Below are 16,812 nucleotides of genomic sequence, written 5' to 3'. Positions count from 1 at the left end.
ATACTCTAGACCAACTTGGACTTGGCAGATATCTACAGAACATTCCATCCAACAACCTCACAATATTCATTCTTCTCATCAGCACATGGATCATTCTCGAGGATATATCACATATTAGGACACAAATCAAATCTCAACAAATTCAAAAAAATTGAAATTATCCCATGTATTTTCTCACACCACAATGGATTAAAACTAGAAATCAATAACAAATGAAACTCTGGAAACTATACAAACACATGGAAATTAAACAGCATTCTACTTAATGACATATGGGTCCAAGAAGAAATCAAGCAGGAAATCAAAAAATTTATTGAAACTAATGAAAATGATGATACATCACACCAAAACCTGTGGGATACTGCAAAAGCAGTACTAAGGGAGCAATTTATTGCATTAAATGCTCACCTCAGAAGAATAGAAAGATGGCAAGTGTACAACTTAACACTTCACCTTAAAGAACTAGAAAAACAAGAACAATCCAAACCTAAAGTAAGAAGATGGAAAGAAATCATTAAGATCAGAGCAGAACTTAATGAGATTGAAACCCAAAAAACAATACAAAAGATCAATGAATCAAAAAGCTGGTTTTTTGAAAAGATAAATAAAATTGACAAACCATTAGCACGGCTAACAAAAAAAAGAAGAGAGAAGATTCAAATAACAAAAATTAGAAATGAAAAAGGTGATATTACAACTGATTCATCTGAAATACAAGGAATCATTCGCCACTACTATAAACAACTATACGCCAACAAATTTGAAAATCTAGAGGAAATGGATAAATTTTTGGACACACACAAGCTCCCAAAACTGAACCATGAAGACACAAAAAATTTGAACAGACCAATTACAATAAAGGACATTGAAGCTGTTATCAGAAGGCTTCCAACAAAGAAAATCCCAGGACCAGATGGATTCACAGAAGAATTTTACCAAACATTTATCGAACAGCCCAAAGCCTCTACAAAAAAACTCTTGCAGTTGATAAATGATTTCAGTGCAGTTGCAGGATACAAAATCAACACACAAAAATCAGTACCATTTCTTTTCTCCGATAGTGAACATGCAGAAAGAGAAGTTTAGAAAGCCTGCCCATTTACAATAGCCACCAGAAAAATAAAATACTTAGGAATTGAGTTAACCAAGGATGTAAAAAATCTCTATGAAGAGAACTACAAACCACTACTGAGAGAAATTAGAGAGGATACAAGAAGATGGAAAGACATCCCATGCTCCTGGATTGAAAGAATCAACATAGTGAAAATGTCCATACTACCCAAAGTGATATACAAATTCAATGCAATCCCCATCAAAATTCCAATGACATTTTTCTCAGAAATGGAAAGAACTATCCAGACATTTATATGGAATAATGAAAGACCACGCGTAGCCAAAACGATGTTGAGCAAAAAATAAAGCAGGAGGCATAACACTACCAGACTTTAAGCTATACTACAAAGCTATAATAACCAAAACAGTATGGTACTGGCATAAAAACAGACACACTGATCAATGGAATAGAATAGAGAATCCAGAAATCAACCCACACACTTACTGCCATCTGATCTTTGACAAAGGCACCAAGCCTATTCACTGGGATAGGGATTGCCTCTTCAGCAAGTGGTGCTGGGAGAACTGGATATCCACATGCAGGAGAATGAAACTAGAGCCATACTTCTCACCATATACTAAAATCAACTCAAAATGGATTAAGGATTTAAACATACACTCTGAAACAATAAAACTTATTAAAGAAAACATAGGAGAAACACTTCAGCAAATAGGTAAAAAATGGGCAAAAGAGCTAAATAGACATTTCTCTAAAGAAGATATACCAATGGCGAATAAACCCAATTAAAAAATGGGCAAAAGAGCTAAATAGACATTTCTCTAAAGAAGATATACCAATGGCGAATAAACATATGAAAAAATGCTCAATATCACTCAGCATCCTGGAAATGCAAATCAAAACCATCTCGCCCCAGTTAGGATGGCTAAAATCCAAAAGACCCTGAACAATAAATGCTGGCGAGGATGCAGAGAAAAAGGAACTCTCACACATTGTTGGTGGGACTGCAAAATGGTGCAGCCTCTGTGGAAAATGGTATGGAGGTTCCTCAAAAAATTGCAGATAGATCTACCATATGACCCAGCTATCCCACTGCTGGGAATTAACCCAAAGGAATAGAAATCATCAAGTCGAAGGTATACCTGTTCCCTAATGTTCATTGCAGCGCTCTTTACAATAGCCAAGAGTTGGAACCAGCCCAAATGTCCATCTTCGGATGAGTGGATGCGGAAAATGTGGTATATCTACACAATGGAATACTACTCAGCTATAAAAATGAATGAAATACTGCCATTTGCAACAACATGGATGGACCTTGAGAGAATTATATTAAGTGAAACAAGTCAGGCACAGAAAGAGAAATACCACATGTTCTCACTTATTGGTGGAAGCTAAAAATAAATAAATTCACACACACACAAAATCCGGGGTGGGGGGGGAAGAAGACTTAACAACTACAACTCCTTGAAGTTGATACAACAAGCAAATGGAAAGGACATTGTTGGGTGGGAGGGGGGAAAGGGAGGAGGGAGGGAGTTTTCGGTGATGGGCCATAATAATCAACCACATTGTATATCGACAAAATAAAAATTCAAAAAAAAAATGGGCAAAGGAACTGAATAGGCATTTCTCAAAGAAAGATATACAAATGGCCAACAGACACATGAATAAATGCTCAACATCACTCAGCATTCGGGAAATGCAAATCAAAACCACACTGAAATACCATCTCACTCCAGTTAGGATGGCTAATATCCAAAAGACTAAGAATGATAAATGCTGACAAGGTTGCAGAGAAAAAGGAACCCTCATACACTGTTGGTGGGACTGCAAAATGGTGCAGCCTTTATGAAAATGGTATGGAGATTCCTCAAACAATTACAGATAGATCTACCATACGACCCAGCTATTCCACTGCTGAGAATATATCCAGAGGAATGGGAATCATCATGTCAAAGTGATACATATACTCCGGTGTTTATTGCTGCACTATTTACAATAGCCAAGTGTTGGAACCAGCCCAAATGTCCATCATCAGATGAGTGGATAAATAAACTGGGGTATATCTACACAACGGAACACTACTCTGTTATAAAAAAAGAATGAAATGCTACCATTCGCAGCAACATCGATGGACTTAGAAAAAATATGTTAAGTGAAATAAGTCAGGCACAGAAAGAAAAATACCACATGTTCTCACTTATTTGTGGGAGCTAAAAATAAATAATAAATAAATATAAAAACAAATAAATGGGGGAAAGAAGACACAACAATCATAACAATTCCTTGAACTTGTTATGACAAGTGAACAGATATGATGTTGATGGGTGGGAGGGGGGAGAGGGGGTGAAGAGGAATCAGTAAAAGAACATGAAAATCAACAACATTGTGTATTGATAAAATAAAAGAGAGCACATGATTATCTTTCTGTATGCTCTGCCATTTTCTGCCATGTGATACCCCTGCATTGTGGTAAAGCTACCACCAAAGAAAACTCTCACCAGATGTGTTCCCTGGACTTTGGACTTCCCAGCCTCTGAAACTGTAAACAATAAATTTCATATTCTCATAAATTACCCAGTTCCAGGTATTTTGTTATGAGCAAGAGAAATAGACTAACTAGTCTTCCCCTGAATAACCCACACAGTGATTTTCTGCAACATGAGGTCTGATCATGGAAGACAACTGTTTTAAAACATCAGATGACTTTCCACCAGGCTCCTGAGCCTTTGTGCACACTGCTCTGTCTTCCTCAAATACCCTTCTCTGCTCTCTATGACTCACAAACATGAGTCTTCCAGACTTGATTCAGTAGCTCTTGCCCCTCCAGTAGTTTTGTAAACCCCTCCGCTTGCTCAGTGTCCCCATTCTGTCTTTCTGCACCTTCAGTATAGCACGCATACTTACCTCTGGTATAGCATGTATCACACTGACACTTATTCCCCAAATCCAACTTTATGAATGGGTCTTTCTAAGAAAGCAGATATACACAGAACCCTTCCTAAAGAGCCATAAGCTGGTCATTTAAAATAAAGTCTGGAAAATATGGGCCTATTTTAAACATTTCTTCACCCTCCTTTCTATTTTTTTTTTTTTTTTTTATCAGACCTGTGATTTCTCTTTTTGCTAGGATACTGCACGGTGGCTAGGATAACCTACCGACGACGAGGCTCTTTCAGAAAGTTGATTTGGCCAAACCAGTAAGGAGACTTAGCACTTATTACTACCACTGTTTTGATCAGGAAATCACTATAGCTGTGATACAGGTAATCACTTGCAATCTCTGGCCCCATCCAGGGAAACAAGAGAACCTAAAACCAGGAAAAAAAAAACAGAAGCCAACTCAAGCTTCTGGGTGAATAAGCACTTAAACAAGAATCTCCTGGGCTCCTATTTACAGCAATGGAATAGACAGTGTTCCAATTACCTAAATGGAGAAAACAAGAAGAGAAACAGGTTTGAGAGAGGGAATCATTCCCTATATACATAACTTTATTGCTCTGGCTTACATATATAAATTTAAGTGTCTTGTGTTAAACTGATGATTATGCCTCTGCTGTCAGCCTCTAGAGAGTACAACTCATAGTCCATTCTCCACCTTCATATACGCCCAAGTGATGCGTACATAATAGGCACCCACCCAACGTGTACTGAGAATTGAGATTTGAATATACATTTATTAAAGATGCTATGTTTGAACATGTCTAGTCAACTGTAATTGGGTCTGGGTTTGCCTTCAAAAACTTCATATTTTTGTAGTAATTTTGGTTCAAAAATAATCAGGTGATTATTTTTAATAGGAACTTTCATAAATGATGTGTCTTATAGTCTTTGCCTAAACAAAGATGTTTGACAGATGTCATATTTTGATCCATTTAGAGGAAATGGGGTAAATAGTGAGAGTCTTCACAGAGTATCCTCCTTGACAGTGAAACCCATCTTTGGACACCTGGAACAGGATGCTCAGGAGAGGGAAGGAGGAGGAAAGAGCCTGCACAGCCTGGTGGTTCTGGAGCCTGGCCTGAATTCTGACCTGACTCTCTGCCACTTACTAACTACGTGGTATGGAACCAGTAAACTTCTGAGCCTCAATTTTCTCATGAATAAATTTATCCCCTGTTTACATATGAGAAAACCAAGGCTCAGTTTTTGTTTCGTTTTTTTTTTAATTAACAAAGAGGATGCCAGTTCTAATTTAAGACACTGAGTCTCCTCTTTGCATTTTCTAAAATGAGAGATTTATATGTTTCCCAATTCTGACTTACAGCATGAAGTGGAGAAATCACTGAAAAGAAATAGTTAATGATGCAGTGTCTTTATGGAAAAAGCAATAAAATTGTGATAAAACCTCTCCTCCCACTCCCAAAAGATAAAGATGGTGAATTCTAGCTTCTCTCTTTACTAACTGTGTGGCCTTGGGAAGGTCTCTTAACCTGTATTCACTCCAGTTTTCTCACTTTTCAGTGCGGGGTATAAATATCTACTTCACAGGAATGAGATGAGGATTCAACAGGTGCACCTAATGAAGGCACAAAATAGAGTGTCAGCAAATACTAGAGTCTCAACCAACACTAGCCCTGCCTCCTGTGTGACAGTGAGCAAGTTACTTAGCTTCTCTATGTTTCAATTCCTGTAAGATGAGAAGCATCTCTACCTGTCAAGGATGTAGATGATAGATAGATGGTAGATAGATAGATAGATAGATAGATAGATAGATAGATAGATAGATGATAGATAACTGACAAATAAATAGATGATAGGTAGAAGATAGACAGATAGATAAATGATAGATGATAGTACATAGACAAATAGATAAACTGATAAATAAATATATGATAGATAACCAATAGATAAATAAATGATAGAGAGATAGATAGTAGAAAGGCAGCTAGATAGATAGATAGATGGATAGATAGATAGGTAGATAGATAGATAGACAGACAGACAGACAGACAGATAGATAGATAGATAGGCAGACAGATAGAGAGTAATCTATTTCTGCACAACAAATTATCCCAAAACTTAGTGGCTTAAAACAACAAGCATTTGTTATTTCAGTTTCTGAGTGCAGTTTGGTTGAGTGCCTCTGCCTCAAGATTTCTCACAAAGCTCCAATCCATGTATCGACTTGGGCTGTGGTCTCATGTGAAGGTTCAACTGAGGGAGGGTCCACTTCCAACCTCTCTAAAATGGTTATTGCCAGGATCCAGTATTTCACAAATTGTTGGCCTGAGGCCACCAATCCTGTTGGCTGTTAGCCAGAGCCTCAGTTCCTAGCCACATGGGCCTCTCCATAGGGCAGCTCACAACCTGGCAGGTTGCTTCCATCACAGTGTGCAAATGAGAGGCCAAAAAAGAGTGCTCAAGATGGAAGCCACAGTCTCCTTGTAACCTGTTCTTTCAAGTAACATCCACCACTGCAGAACCAGTATTCTACTGGTTAGAAGTGAGTCACTAGGTGTATTAGTCCATTTCTGTTGCTTATAACAGAATACCTAAAGCTGGGTAATTTATAAAGGAATGAAATTTATTTCCTACAGTTTTGGAGGCTGAGAAGTCCACAGTCCTGGGAACACATTTGGTGAGAGCCTTCTTGTGAATGGTGACTCTCTTCAGAAATTCAGGGTATCACAAGACAAATAGCCTGAAAAAGAGAGAGCTAACCTGCTCACTCACTCTTTTTATAAAGCCATCAGAACCACACCCATTACTCATGAATGGATCGATCCATTCACAAGGGCACAGTCCTCACAATCTAATCACCTCTTAAAGGCCCTGCTTTGCAAATACAATAATTAGATTTCCTACCCTCTTAACACTGTTACAATGGGAGTAAAGTTTCCAACACATGAACTTTTGGGGGATGCATTTAACCCAAAGCACTAGGTCAAGTTCACACTCAAGGAGAGGAGATTACATAAGGACAAACACTGGGAGGTGAAGATCATCAGGAAACAACTTAACCACTGTCTACCATCATAACAGGGAATATGACAAAGCATTTGTTACTCTATCAAACCCATTGGACCCACCTGTTAACAGGAGGCAGCTCATTCTTTTATACATTCCTATTTTAATTGCACATTTGATTTCTCCCACCCATGCTCATTTCCTGTGGCTTTGGGGTGGGGTGGGTGAAGTAGGACTGGGAGAATGTGCATAGCAGGAAATGAGGGAGGGCAGTGAGCACTGGATGATTAGCAAGGGAGAGGTAAGCCCCTTAGCTGTTCTGATAACACCTCAGCATTTCACACCACATATGTTCTTCATGCATAGCTGCAAGATGGAGTCACCACCTTGGAAAATTAAATTTCATAGAAAGTCTACCATGGTTCCACTTTCTTCTCCCTATGACAGCAAAGGATGGAAAGATCTCTGACTTGTCACAACTGTTGAATCATTTTTAGAAACGATTTTAAAAGAGCCTGAGTCCCTTCTCTACAGAGGTTCCAAAATGCAAGACCTTAAAAGCAGCTGAAATTAGGTTAAAAGCTTTTGGGAGTAAAGTGATAAAATATCCAAAAGATGTGTTTAAAGTGGAAATAAAGACACACATCGAGACACACATGCAAACAGAAATGAGAGCTTCCCAGAAATTAGGGGCAGATACTTTCCAGAGGGAAGTCTCCCTCAGTGAGGAGAGGATTTAGTACCCTGACCCTGCCATCAGTCCCCTTCGATGGATTCCTCCATTGCTTTATTGAAATGCTCTTAAAACAAAGGTTACTGCCATCCTAAGGATATCTTCCACCTTTTCTAAACCATACCATTAAGTTGTATTAGCTCCTAGGGGTTAGGGCACAGTTAACAGGGAGAACATGTGCTAATGTGGCTTGCCTGGAGTTCAGCTCATTTAAAATGGGGAATACTGTGTGGAGAAAGATCCCCCAGGCTAAGATAAGTTTAACGAATCTAAATCTCAGCTATGCACTTGCCTCCCAAGTTTCAGAAATAATTCAACCAGGAAAGAACATCATTCATTCATTCTGTGCATTGACTCTAACCCCTCTCCATTTTAGTAATTTGGATGCTTGAGAACTGAAAGACAGAAAGAGGAATCTATGTAAAATCCCTCAGTTCTGGACAATTGAAAGGAAGTCTCCATGTACAATCAAAGGTATTTACACAACCATTTTGCCCAGTGTAGAATTCAAAAGCATTATCTTTAGACTTTGTGTGTAACCAATGTTTTTATCAGCCCAACATCACTTTTTCTCCTTTTGGTAACAGTACTTAGTCTTCTTTCAGGAATTACATTTTAGATATTCCATATCATCCTAGGGAATCTGTTAATCACAGTGTTCTTTATGCCCCTCCCTGACCAGGGCATGGTCATGTGTCCCAGGCTAAGCAATGCAATCCAGATAGGGTTTGGATCCAGAAAGAACATGACTCAGACCAATTAGAGTCTTCCTTATATTTTTATACAAGGATACCAGGAGAAAAAGGTTTTCCTTCCTTCCGGATTTTGAGCCATAAGGATGTAAGCTTGTAGCTGCTAGTGGCCATTTTTTACCACCATACGAACAGACAACCGAGAATAAAGCCACACACCACCACCAAAATGAGGAAAACAGATCCCCCCCAAATATTGCTTAAACCCCTGTATCCAGCCCTGGGCTTCTCAGTTAAGAGTCAAGTTCTCTTGCTTTCTTAAGCTAGTTTGAGTCAGATTTCTGCTGCTGGCAATCAAAAGCATCCTGACCAGTACTATGATGAGTACTGGAGCCATTATTAAGTGTTAAGCATTGGGGGTATCAAGACAAATAGCATGATTCCTGTCCTTGGGGAGCTCTCAGTTGAGGATTTACGGCTAGAGGCTTAAGACATGAACACTGGGGTCAAACAGACCTGAGTTTGAATTCCAATTTTACCATTTCCTACTGTGTGTCTGCAGTAGTTAGAATTCAAGGATGGTTTCTGATCTTCCCCAACACACATACTACTAAGTACATGCCCTGTAGGAGGAGTCTTCAAAAAGCTCTTGGAAATATTCATAGTACCTTTCAATTCCATTTTTCCATAAACTTTTGTTCATATTATTCCCTTACTTAGAGTGTGGGCAGGACCTGTAAATATGATGGGATGTTGCTTTCATGATTAGGTTACCTTGTATGGCAAAGGTAAAGGGATTTTGAACATGCAGTTAAAATCCTAAGGCAGTTAATTAATTAATCAAAAGGGATATTATCTTGGCAGGCCTGACCTGATCAGATGAAAGCTCTTAAAAGAGGGACGGAGCCTATTCTAGAGAGAGAGTCCTATAACAGCAAAGAACTGGATTCAGCCAACAACTTGAAGGAACGTGGAGGAGGACCCTGACTCACAGCCTGGACAATACTTTGATTGAAGCTTTGTAAAACCCTGTGCACAGGACCCAGCCAACTTTTTCCTGGACTCCTGATCCACAGAATCTGTGAGATAATAAATGTGTTGTTGTAAGCCGCTAAACTTGTGGTGATTTGTTATGCAGCCACAGAAAACTACAAGGGTATCCCTGAGCAAAACCAAGCTTTCTGAGTCTGAATTTTCTCATCTAGTAAATGGTGAAAGTGGAAGCACCCACCAGTATTGGCTGCTGGGAAGATTAATTGATTATTCCTGTATGATTCAGTTCCCAACCTATAGGTCCACACCCATTCATTACTAACATGACTCTTCACATTTTAAGTGTGTGGCTGCATGTGTGCACACATGCATATGTGCCTATGTGGGATAACAGGTGTTTGTTATAGCCATCACCAAACACCCCACCATCAGGGAATGGATTATATACACTTAAACTCATCTAGTCTAACCTCTTGCTTTTTATAGCAAGGGAAAATATGGTCCAGAAATGGAGAATGACTTGCCTTAGGCCACAAAACTTATCAGTGGCCACAATAAGGACTTCCAACTCCAAACCAGGCCCTGCCTCAGTCTCCACCCTCCAGACAATGGGGCCCTTCTCACTGGACTAATATTCCTTCAAGGCTAGGCTAAAGAATTCAACCCTTTCAAGGATTTAACACCTTTGTCTCTTATATCTATCATCTATTACCGTATAACAAATGACCCCAAAACTTAGAACCAAAGTCAACAAACATTTATTATCTCACAGTTCCTGTGTCCAGCTTATCTGGCTGCCTCTACCTTGGGATTTCTCATGCAGTTGTCCTTAAGCTGTTGGGTGGGGATACAGTCCCTAGAAGGCTTGACTGAGATCCATATTCAAGCTCATTCGCATGACTTTGGCAAGAGGCTCCAGTGTCTTGCCATATGGGCCTCTCCATAGAGTTGCTCACACCATAAAAGCCAGTGTCTCCCTGAGTGAGTGATTCAAGAGAGAGGGTGACCAAGAGGGAAGTTGCGCATAACCTACTCTCAGAAGTCACAATCTATTACTTCTGCTGCAGGCTATCTATTTGTTACACAGATCAACCCTGGCATAATGTAGAAGGGAGCCCCATAAGGGTGAAACCATCAGGGGTCACCTTGGAGGCCAGCTACACATCTCCCTTTATTGTCTAACTAGCCACGCTGACAGTCTAACATGAAGGCTTGCCAGCAGAAAGGTAGGCTGACTTTGTCCCAGCCCTTGTGGTTAATAGAAACAGAAGGACTGTGACTGTGGTATTCCTGCCAAACAGCAAATGAAAATGGCATTTGAAAACTGCAATTACCACTCCTTTCACTGAAAAGGTCTGTTCTGCTTAATGATCTACATATCAGTGCATTCCAAGTGGAGGTATTAAATGTCTTAGAATATGCAGACACTCTGCAACCCTGTAGCATCTTCAAAATGTATCAGCAAAATGATTGTTACTTGAATTGGCTATGAGCAAAGCTTCAGAAGGTCCAGGTGGCCTTGAAATGCAGAATCTCATGGTGGCAAGAGCGGAAAACTATGGTTTCCAGAAGTCTGTGCCCCTTTTTAAGAGCAAGCTCTGCACAATCTGACCCCAACACAGCTCTCCAGCCTCAGCACCCATCTTTCTCACTGGAATCCTGAGCTCCAGCATGGTTGAAATGCTGTTTCCCAAGAACAGAAACATCACCATCAATATCGTGGATTTGCAATGAGTGGGCAGGCCTGGCTTGATAGGGCTACCTCACACATGGATGTTCAATCAAGTCCTTGACTTTGTGGGTAAGGCTGGCAAAAAAAGAGGTAGTGTGAGAGCTTGTATTATACCCAAACTGATAAAATCCTGCAGGAATCTTTTATCTAGCCTTTGCATATTATTACCTAGCTGTCTATTCTCGAAACTGTTGCCAGATACATTGTACTGAAACCTAAATCTGCCTATGTCACTCTCCTGCTTTAAAACATTTTGGAGACTTCCCACTGCTTTTGGGAGGAAGTATCAAATACTCATCAGGAAGCATCAAACTTTGGATCCAACACCTCTCTCACCCTCCATCTCTGGGTGACAGTACCCCTGAGTCCATCGAGTTGCCAAGTTCCTTTCCACTCAGGGCAGTCCCTGGGTGGCTCCCCATGTTGGCCCATCTCCTTTTTGATCCAGCTCTTTACCTTCACTTCTCTAAACACCCATTTCCCCTGTTAACTCACATTTCTCCTTCTATAGCAATAGCAATTAAGCATCTAATCACATCATTAGTCATTTGTTATCTGTTTCTCACTATTAAACTATCAGCTCTATGAGAACAGGGACTGTATCTGTCTTGCCCCCTTGCCAGGTCCCCTGAGTCTAGCACAGTGCCAAGCACATGGAGATGCTCAATAAATATATGTTGAATGAATGAATGGATAAAGATGGACTAGAACAGGTGTTGCCAACTGCAGCCCATACACCAAATCCGGCCCACCACCTGTTTTGGTAAATAAAGTTTTATTAGGACACAGCCACACTCACTTTCGTTTACCCATGGTCTGTGGCTGCTTTCACGCTACAATGGCAGTTGAGTCATTGCCAGAGAGACCATCTGGCCACAAAGCCTAAAATATTTATTGTCTGGCTCTTTACAGAAAAAGTTTACTGACTCCTGGGCTATATTTCAGTGTTTCTCAAGAGGTAAAATGCTCAGCATGTAAACAGTAAAGTCTTATATTGATAATTGCACTTTTCTCCCATATTCATCTTATGTTCAGCAGGGTGATCTAGAAGAGGAAAGAGGCCATGCTTCGGAAACTTCAGGAAATCGAGGTGTGTGGGGGTTGAGGGAGAGCTGTTAAACTGGGGAGACACTGGACCAAGCTGTACTTGGCACTGAATATCATGAGCCAATACATTGATTAAGGCATAAGTGACTGGAAACATGAATGCGATGACTGGCAGTGACAACATCTTTGGTCATAATCGGATGCTGAACTCTGCCTCGTCTCAGGAGCTGCCGATGAGGCAGGGCTGTGACTCCTTGTCGTTCTTGGTCATAAACGGCCATAATGGATCTGTTGCCTTCCAGGACAAGGTGGACCCACAGAGTGATATGATTGATCGTCTGTGTCATCTCAGGATTTCTCAGCAACATCAGCCCATTTGTTTCGTACTAAATGGACAAATGCTCATTGACATCCATGAGTGAATTCATTGATGTGCAGAGCAAAGTGTCAACCCACTGGGGCAAGGTAGACCAAGAGGCAGTTGGAATTGAGAACTCAGCTAAGCAGCAGGGGTCTGGAGAATGACACTAGGTGTCCCGCCGGGCTGGAAAGAGCTGGCAGGGACTGTAATGCACAGAAGCCAACAGAGTGCAGAGTATCAACAACAGCAAGAACAGCACTGGTGAACAGGGTTAGTCTCTGAACTTAGGGCAATGCCTCCAAAAACAAGGTCTGTGGACCACCAGCCTTAGGCTTATTTTAAAAACCTTAGATTTATGGGGCCATCCCAGGTTCACTGAGCCAGAATCTCTTTGGGGACTCTGGAAATAGATATTTTAAACAAAGTCCCCACGTGAATTTTGTGTCCCTGAGCATTTGAAATCTGCCGGGCTAAGACCACACTATTTCTCTCTACTTCACTATACACTTCCTAGACCCATAATCAGTACCTGAGGAAGGAGGTTGATGCAGGTAAACACTTCTCTTTGGAACAAGGAAGAAAATGCTGATATCAACTCACACTAGAGAAGACAGGTTTTCTTAAGGACTTCACTTGAAAAACCATGGTGTGTTTGAATGAGCTGGCCCAGCAGTGTGTGGGGTCCATCCCAAAGCATTATCTTACTTAATTATTACAATAACCTTGAGTGGGTGACAGTCTTTACTGAGGAGGGAGTTTGGACCCAAGTCATTCAAGTATCATGTCCAAGATTAAGCATCTGGAAAGTGGCAGAGCTGGAATTCAAACTCAGGGTTATTAATTACACATCAAGGATTCTTTCTATTGTCCCTCAGTTGGCTTTCTACAGCAAAAGCAGTTACCTCTTCCTTTCTCCTTTCTTTTCTCTTTTCTTCCCTCCCTTCCTTCCTTCTTTCTTTCCTTGATCAGAGTAGGTCAATAGAGCATCTTAGGTCTGGTCTTTCAGAAGCAGACTCTGAACGAAGGTGCAAGTAATTCACTAAGAATGGAGTCCAAGAGAAACCAACAAGGAAGTAGAGAAACTAGAATAAGGAAGGGAAAGAAGCAGACCATGGGGCAGTTACAGGTGCAGTTCCAAATTCAGCCTGATCTGTGGCCATCCCTGGACCAAAAATTATCCTCAGTCTGTCAGGCCTTGAAGCAAAGGCACTAGATTTTTGTACTTTCCCACCAGTCATTGGCAGCAGCAGTTGGGGTGAGGGGTGAAACTCCCAGACACTTCTGGCTTTCAGGATGAAATCTTGAGAAACTCCAGTACTGAAGGGCATGCTTCTGAAAGTCAAAGTAAAATTAGAGATATTCCCCAATTCCCAGTCTGAAGTTCTTGTCCCAGCTTTTGCATGTGTCCATACTGGAGTCTAGGGCTCTCAGAAAGTTGACGTATTACAGGAGTTAAGATTGTAATAAAATAGAGAAAAGTCATGAGCCAACAAGGACATCGTTTATTACCCCACATTCTTTCTCTTCTCTTTACCAAAGATGTGATATTTGCCTTAAAGGAGAATGCTTTGAATGTTCATCATTTGCATATAAATTTTCCTTTTGTTCCTTCCTTAGTCTAAATCTAGCTAATTTTTTAGGACATTCCTGCTGATTCCTGTAACCTTCTTGCTTCTAGTCCTTTATGGCCTTGATGGGGACCGGAATTTCCCTCTGGTCTGGAAAAAAATTATTCAACTTTGAATTATCAAAGACAAAGTGCTTTTATTTTATTCAGGCTATTGCAACAGAGAGAGTATTCATTAATGACAATGTCTTAAAGGAAAGGAAGTTGGCCTAGGGATTTATAGTGGCAGGTAGGCCAGGAAGTCATTCACAAGTCTTAGGGAATTAAGAAAAAGAATGAAGACAGTTTTATTGGAGTCATTGAGGAAAGGTGGAGGTTGTCTTATCTTGGAATATTCAAGAACAAAGTGGTCCTTTGTGGTTAGCCATTTCCCTGGAAAACAAAAGAGTGGCGGTATTTCTTAACCATCACTGTTTTCCTGGGAGAACACAGCTCAGGTAAAATTCAACACTTCATAACCATGATGCAGAAATTAGCCCTAGAAAGTTGGAAATGGTTACAAAGAACATTGAGGGGACTTCTGCTGTGAATATTCAATCCTGAAAATATTGATATCTAAACAGCAATCCAGAGCACTGCTGTGCATTGAGGAGAAGCAGGTTCTGTGATACGTGTACACCTGAGCCCAAACTCTCTCCTTTAAGAAGAGGTTGAGTCATCATTCGATATTTCTTCTGGAGACTCTTGTCTTGTGAAGGATAATAAAGCTCTTCACATTTCAACAGCTATGGGGTCCATTTAGGAGCTATAGAAGACCATGGCTTAAGGGAAAGCAATCCAGGGCAGTAAAAAGAAATCATGTACGGAAGGCTAGAATGCAAAACACCCACTGCAGTGAGGCTGCCACATGCTTGGAATCCAACTTCACTAAGCAGAGATTTTTTTGGTTTTGTTTTATTTTTAACAGTTTTTATAATTTTTAATTGTTGTGTTGTAATTGTACATGCTTATGGGGTACAGTCTGATGTTTTGATACATACGTATGTTGTATAATGATTGGGTCAGGGTAGATATCGTAACCATCACCTCATGCATTTATTATTTATTTGTAGCAAGAACATTCAAAAGTCTCTCTTCTAGCTATTGTGTAATATACAAAACTTAACTATTACCCATAGTCACCTCACTGTGCCATAGAACATCAGAACTTATTCCTCCTACCTAAGTGTAATTTTGTACCCACTGGCCAACCTCTTCCTGTTTTTCCTTCCCCCTCCGCTTCCCAGATCCTGGTAACCACTGTTCTACTCTCGTCTCTGTAATATCAACATTTTAGGCTGGCCAGTTAGCTCAATTGATTAGAGCACAGCCTTATAACACCAAGGTCATAGGTTCAGCTCCCCATACCAGCCAGCCGCCAAAAAAAAAAAGAAAAGAAAGAAAGAAAAACTATACATAAGTGTGAATTAAAAACAAAGCAAAACAAAACCTCGAAAGGCCTAGAGGAGTTCATTTTCTCTGGCCAGCCCCCGAAGCAGCTATAGAGTATAATACCGACTATTTTTTTTTTTTTTTAGATTCTACATATGAGTGAGATCATGCACTATTTGTCTTTCTGTGCCTGGATTACTTTACTTAACATAATGTCCTCCAAGTGCATCCATGTTGCCACAAATGACAGCATTTCATTATTTTATATGGCTCAATAGTGTTCCATTGTTTACATATGTCACATTTTTTTAAAGCCATTCATCCATTGTTGGACACTTGGGTTGATTCCCTCTCTTGGTTATTATAAATTGTGCTACAACAAACATGGGAGCACAGATATTTCTTAGGCATATTGACTTCATTTCCTTTGGGTACACACCCAGTAGTGGGATTGCTGGATCATATGGTAGTCCAATTTTTCATTTTTCCAAGAGCCTCCATACCGGTTTCCGTAATGGTTGTACTAGTTTACACTCCCATCAACAGTGTACAAGTGTTCCCTTTTCTTTACAACTAAGCAGAGATCCTGACCTCTTGTTTATGGCAGGCCAGTAAACTAATATAACTATTCAGCAACCTAGACAAAATGAGCAGTGTCAGAGCTATTGGCAGAGTAAAATCTGAGCAAGGAAACTAAAGCCAGTCCTAACTTGGCATAACAAGCACACAGCCACCCCCTATTTGCCAGAAAGTAGGCGCCAGCCAACCCATCTCCGGGTTGGCCTTTTTTATCCTGTTGTATCTGTCTCCCTAGTTGCAGCCTCCTTCTCTTCAAGATCACACACTCAGCTTCATGATTACAGTAGTGTGTAGTTGTGTAGCGCTCTAGAGTTTTCCCAGCATCTCACAGTGGTCCTCATAGTGAGGGGGAGAATGTCTATTCCATAATGCCTATTTTTATGGAAGAAGCCACGATGGAAAGTGACTTGCCTTAGGTCACACATCTGGTAAGTGGCAGAGTCAGAGAGGAGGAAAAACCCAGGTCTTCTGAGGGGCATTCCTGAGATCCTTCTTCATCATTGCCGTGTTCCTCCCCTGAGTTACTGGCATTAATAAGTGGAGCTTAGGGACGGCAACAGTCTTCTCCCTTATGACAATATTCAGCTACTCTGCCAGGGGAGTACTCTGTGCTCCCCCCGTTACTTCCTCTGTGGGAACAAAGAAGGCTCCATTGAGTTTTTCTAACCAAGAAGGATTCCCTTATCTGGAGAAGA

The sequence above is a fragment of the Galeopterus variegatus genome, unplaced genomic scaffold (assembly GCF_000696425.1).
Source record: "Galeopterus variegatus unplaced genomic scaffold, G_variegatus-3.0.2 Scaffold195, whole genome shotgun sequence".
NCBI classification, from domain to species: domain Eukaryota; kingdom Metazoa; phylum Chordata; class Mammalia; order Dermoptera; family Cynocephalidae; genus Galeopterus; species Galeopterus variegatus.
This window is presented reverse-complemented; position numbering follows the sequence as displayed.